This window comes from Aythya fuligula, unplaced genomic scaffold, assembly GCF_009819795.1.
Source record: "Aythya fuligula isolate bAytFul2 unplaced genomic scaffold, bAytFul2.pri scaffold_65_arrow_ctg1, whole genome shotgun sequence".
Lineage (NCBI taxonomy): Eukaryota > Metazoa > Chordata > Aves > Anseriformes > Anatidae > Aythya > Aythya fuligula.
This window is the reverse complement of record NW_022473999.1, coordinates 34,734-40,806: the sequence shown is the minus strand read 5'-3', so window position 1 is coordinate 40,806 and position 6,073 is coordinate 34,734. Positions and strand designations below refer to the sequence as shown.

At 47.5% G+C, this 6,073-nt stretch overlaps 1 long non-coding RNA gene across 1 annotated transcript; it reads right to left on the bottom strand.

Annotated features, from left to right (window-relative positions):
• Positions 1-757: 757 nt before the first annotated feature.
• Positions 758-1,386, bottom strand: LOC116501688. Its single transcript, XR_004254494.1, has 4 exons — positions 1,233-1,386; positions 1,089-1,154; positions 956-1,002; positions 758-865 (listed from the first exon to the last, which is right to left on the bottom strand). It is a non-coding gene; the product is annotated as an uncharacterized LOC116501688 (long non-coding RNA).
• Between the last annotated feature and the right edge of the window lie 4,687 nt (positions 1,387-6,073).

Here is a 6,073-nt window from a genome sequence, read left to right as displayed (position 1 = left end):
CCCAAAGGTGTAGAAGCAGCTCCAAGCCTCCTCCCCCAACCCAGGCTCCAACAGTGTACAAGCAGCTCCCAACCAACCCTCCCCTTTCCCCCTCCCCCCTGCCCTCCCCCTCCCCTACACAGGCTCCAAAGGAATACAAAGAGCTCCCACCCCTCCCCCAGATGCAGGTCTCAAATACCCCCCCAGAAGCAGGCCCCAAAGGTGTAGAGTCAGCTCCCAACCCCCTCAGTGCTGGCCCCAAGGGTCTACAAGCAGCTCCCCCCTTGCCCCCAGATACCGGCCCCAACCCCCCGACCCCCAGACACAGACCCCAAAAGCTTAATCACAGGCCCTGAACTCTAGAGGCAGGCTCCAAAACCCAGGACAAAGCCCCACTGGTTCAAGACAGGGCCCAAATCCCAGACACAGGCCCCAAACGCTAAACATATGCCAAAAAAAGTATTAGTGCTGGTGCCAAATGTTACAGACAGGCCCAAAAGCCCGAGATGCTCAAGGCTGAGACGTAACTTGGCTTTCTGAATTACTGGAAAGCAGCTTTCATTCTCAGATAATTGTGTGCAGGCTAGATAGGATGGGGCTTCAGGCACCCCTTCACCTGAGGAAACACACTGCCATCAGGCACCGCTGTGCCAGACAAGCTTGTTCTGCTAGAACACCCTACTCAGATGCACTGTGGCATTCAAGTGAACTGCTTTCATGCAAATATAACGACTGATGTTACAACCCACCTTGCCTGTGGCACCTGATGAACAGAAGAGTAAGCCACCGCAGTGCTTCAAAACCATCCCTGCACGTGCCGCTCCTTGTCGCTCTCTGGCCTTATCTCATATCCTTATCCACTTCTGTGGAGAGCCTGCCACGGCACCTGCAAAGCAAGACGGACACCTTTCATAGTCACCTTGTGCTACTTGGTCGTTCTGCTCCAACCCAGCTCATGACCAGCCCCTCTTCTTACACAGCTCTTCAGAGTGCAGTTTGCTCCTTTGAGCCTGTGTGAGACACCTGTGAAAGAAAAAGAAACGCATAGGCCGATGCAGCATCCAAAGACACAGCACAACTAGGTAAGTTACTCTCATCTGCTCCCTTACCTCTGCCGCTTACCAGCCCCCGAGGCAGATGCTTCAATCTACCCTCTTCAAACAGCTACAACACCTCTAAAAGACAAAGAGGGGATGCTTAGAGGAACAGTGAGACCTACAACACAACAACTGCTACATCTGTTCCTCACTCACCTTGCCAGAGGCAGCTCTGCGTGTGACGTCCCAGGTTGTACACTGCGTTACCTAACCCTTACCGTAACCCTTACCCTAACCCTTCTCACCCTTACCATTACCCAAATCCTTACCTTTACTTTTTCCTTACCCTTACTCTTTCCTTTAACCATAACCTTACCCTTACCCTATACCTTACTCCAACCCTTCCCCTTACCTTCCCCTTCCCCTTACACTTAACCTAACCCTTACCCTTCCGCTTCCCCTAAAACATACCCTAACACTTTCCCTTACCCTTACACTTACCCTAACCCTTACTATTACCCTTACACTTATTCTTGCCCTAATCCTTGCTTTCACCCTTACACTTATCCTAACCCTTACTCTTACCCTTACTCAAACCCTTACTCTAACCCTTACCATGACCCGTACCCTTACACTTACTATTACACCTAACCCGTACCCTTAAACTTACCCTAACCCTTACCCTTACTCTAACCCTTACCCTCACCCATACCCTTACCCTTATCCAACCATTACCCTTACCCTTAACCTTACACTTATCCTAACACTTACCCTTACCCTAACCCTTACCCTTACACTTACCGTTACCATTAACCTTACCCTTACCCTAACCCTAACTCTAACCCTTACAGTGACCCATACCCTTACACTTACCCTTACCCTTACACTTACCCTAAACCTTACCCTTACCATAGCCCATACCCTACAACATACTTGTACCCTTAACCATACTGTTACCCTTACCCTTACTCTATCCGTTACCCTTACGCTTACCATTAACATAAACCTTACTCTTAACCTTACCCTTACCATAAGCCATACAACAACACTTACATGTTCACTTACGCTTACACTTACCCTAGCAATTACTCGTACAATTACCCTTACCCTTACCCATACCATTACCTTTACACTTAACCTAAGCGTAAACCATACACTTATCCTAACACGTGCCCTTACCGTAACCCTTACCCTTTCTGCTACACTTACCCTTAGCTTAAATCTAAACCTTACACTTACCCTAACCCTAACACTTACCCTTACCATTACCCATATCCTTACTCTTACCCTTACCTTAAATCTTACCCCAACACTTATCCTGACCCTTACATTAACCCTAAACCATACCCTAAAACTTACACTTACTCTTAACCTTAACCTTACCCTTAACCTTAACCTTAACCTACTACTTACCCTTACGTTTCCCTCAACCTAACCCTAAAATTAATCCTAACCATTACCCTAACACTTACCCTTGCCCTAACCCTAACCCTAACCCTAACCCTAACCCTAACCCTAACCCTAACCCTAACCCTAACCCTAACACTAACACTAACACTAACACTAACCCTTACTCTAATCCTTAGCCTGACCCGTACCCTTACACTTACCCTTACCCTTACACTTACCCTAACCCTTACCCTTACCATAACCCATACCCTACAACATACTTCTACCCTTAACCTTACTGTTACCCTTACCCTTATTCTATCTGTTACCCTTATGCTTACCCTTAACATAAACCTTACTCTTAACCTTACCCTTACCATAAGCCATACAACAACACTTACATGTTCACTTACGCTTACACTTAGCCTAGCAATTACTCGTACAATTACCTTTACCCTTACCCTTACCCTTTCCCTTAGCCTTAGCCTTAGCCTTAGCCTTAGCCTTAGCCTTAGCCTTACCCTTACCCTTACCCTTACCCTTACCCTTACCCTTACCAAACCATTACCCTTACCCTTAACCTAAACGTCAACCTTACCCTTACATTAACACTTACCCTTACCGTAACCCTTACCCTTTCTGCTACACTTACCCTTAGCCTAAATCTAAACCTTACACTTACCCTTAGCCTAACCCTCACCCTTACCATTACCCATACCCTTATTCTTACCCTTTCCCGAACCCTTACCTTTACACTTACGGTTACCATTAACCTTACCCTTACCCTAACACTTATCCTTAACCTAACCCTTACCCTAAACCTTACCCCAACCCTTACCCTGACCCTTACATTAACCCTAACCCTTACCCTAAACCTTACACTTACTCTTAACCTTAACCTTACCCTTAACATTAACCTAATACTTACGCATACGTTTTCCTGACTTTAACCCTAAAACTAACCCTAACCATTACCCTAACACTTACCCTAACCCTTACTCTAACCCTTACCCTGACCTGTACCCTTACACTTACCCTTACCCTTATACTCACCCTAATTCTTACCCATACCATAACCCATACCCTAACACATATTTGTACCCTTAACCTTACCGTTACCCTTACCCTTACCGTTCCCCTTACCCTTACCCTTACTCTATCCGTTACCCTTATGCTTACCCTTAACATAAACCTTACTCTTAACCTTACCCTTACCATAAGCCATACAACAACACTTACATGTTCACTTACGCTTACACTTACCCTAGCAATTACTCGTACAATTACCTTACCCTTACCCTTACCCTTACCCTCACCCTTACCCTTACCCTTACCCTTACCCTTACCCTTACCCTTACCCTTACCCTTACCCTTACCCTTACCCTTACCCTTACCCTTACCCTTACCAAACCATTACCCTTACCCTTAACCTAAACCTCAACCTTACCCTTATCCTAACACTTACCCTTACCGTAAACCTTACCCTTTCTGCTACACTTACCCTTTGCCTAATTCTAAACCTTACCCTAACCCTAACCCTCACCCTTACCCTTACTATTTTGCTTACTTTTACCCTTAACCTAAACCTTACCCCAACCCTTACCCTGAACCTTACATTAACCCTAACCCTTACCCTAACCCTTACAATTACTCTTAACCTTAACCTTAAGGTTACCACTACACATGGTAACAATGGGGTTGGGTTGCCATGGTAACCATGCGGTTGTGTTGCCATGGCAACAAGGGCGTTTTGTTGCCATGGCAACCATGGGGTTGTGTAGCCATGGTAACCATGGGGTTGTGTTGCCATGGTAACCATGGGGTTGTGTTGCCATGGTAACCATGGGGTTGTGTTGCCATGGTAACCATGGGGTTAGGTTGCCATGGCAACCATGGCGTTGTGTTGCCATGGTAACGATGGGGTTGTGTTGCCATGGAAACCATGGGGTTGGGTTGCCATGGCAAACATGGGGTTGTGTTCCATGGTAACCATGGGTTTGTGTTCCCATGGCAACCATGGGGTTGTGTTGCCATAGCAACCATGTGGTTTTGCTACCATGGAAACCATGGGGTTGGGTTGCCATGGCAACCATGGTGTTTTGTTGCCAGGTAAATATGGTGTTGAGTTGCCATGGCAACCATGGGGTTCTGTTGCCATGGTATCCATGGGGTTGTGTTCCATGGTAACCATGGGTTTGTTTTCCCATGGCAACCATGGGGTTGTGTTGCCATAGCAACCATGTGGTTTTGCTACCATGGCAACCATGGTGTTGAGTTGCCATGGCAACCATGGGTTTCTGTTGCCATGGTAACCATGGGGTTGTGTTGCCATGGCAACCATGCTGTTGTGTTGCCATGCTAACCATGGGTTTGGGTTTCCATAGCAACAATGGGGATGTGTTGCCATGGTAAATATGGGATTCGGTTGCCATGGCAACCATGGCGTTTTCTTGCCATGTAAATATGGTGTTGAGTTGCCATAGGAACCATGGGGTGTTGTTGCCATGGTAACATTGGGGTTGCGATGCCATGGAAAAAAATTGGGTTGTTTTGCCATGATAGCCACGGGGTTGTGTTTCCATGGTAACAATGGGGTTAGGTTGCAATGGTAACCAGGCGGTTCTGTTGGAATGGCAACCATGGGGTTGTGAAGCCATGGTAACCATGGGGTTGGGTTGCCATGGTAACCATGGCATTTTGTTGCCATGACAACATGGGGTTCTGTTGCCATGGTAACGATGGGGTTGTGTTGCCATGGCAACAATGGGGTTCTGTTTCCATGGTAACCATGGGTTTGTTTTCCCATGGCAACCATGGGGTTGTGTTGCCATAGCAACCATGTGGTTTTGCTACCATGGCAACCATGGTGTTGAGTTGCCATGGCAACCATTGGGTTCTCTTGCAATGGTAACCATGGGGTTGTGTTGCCATGGTAACCATGGGGTTGTGTTGCCATGGCAACCATGGTGTTGAGTTGCCGGGGTAAACATGCGGTTGTGTTGCCGTGGTAACCATGCGGTTGTGTTGTTGTGGTAACCATGCGGTTGTGTTTCCATGGTAACCATGGGGTTGGGTTGTCATGGCAACCACAGGGTTTTGTTTCCATGGTAACCATGGGGTTGTGTTGCCATGGGAACCATGGGGTTCTGTTGCCATCGTAACCATGGGGTTGGGTTTCCATGGCAACCATGATGTTCTGTTGCCATGGTAACCATGGGGTTGTGTTGCCGTGGCAACCATGGGGTTGGGTTGTAATGGTAACCAGGCGGTTCTGTTGCCATGGCGACCATGGGGTTGTGTTGCCATGGTAACCACGGGGTTGGGTTGCAATGGCAACCATGGGGTTCTGTTGCCATGGCGACCATGGGGTTGTGTTGCCATGGTAACCACGGGGTTGTGTTTCCATGGCAATCATGGCGTTATATTGCCATGTTAAGCATGCTGTTGGATTTCCATGGTAACCATGGGGTTGTGTTGCCATACTAACCATGTGGTTGTGTTGCCATGGCAACCATGTGGCTGTGTTGCCATGGTAGCCATGGGGTTGTGTTACCATGGCAACCATTTGGTTGTGTTTCCATGGCAACCATGGGGTTGTGTTGCCATGGCAACCATGGTTTTCTTTTCAAATGGTAACGATGGGGTTGGGTTGCCATAGAAACCACGGG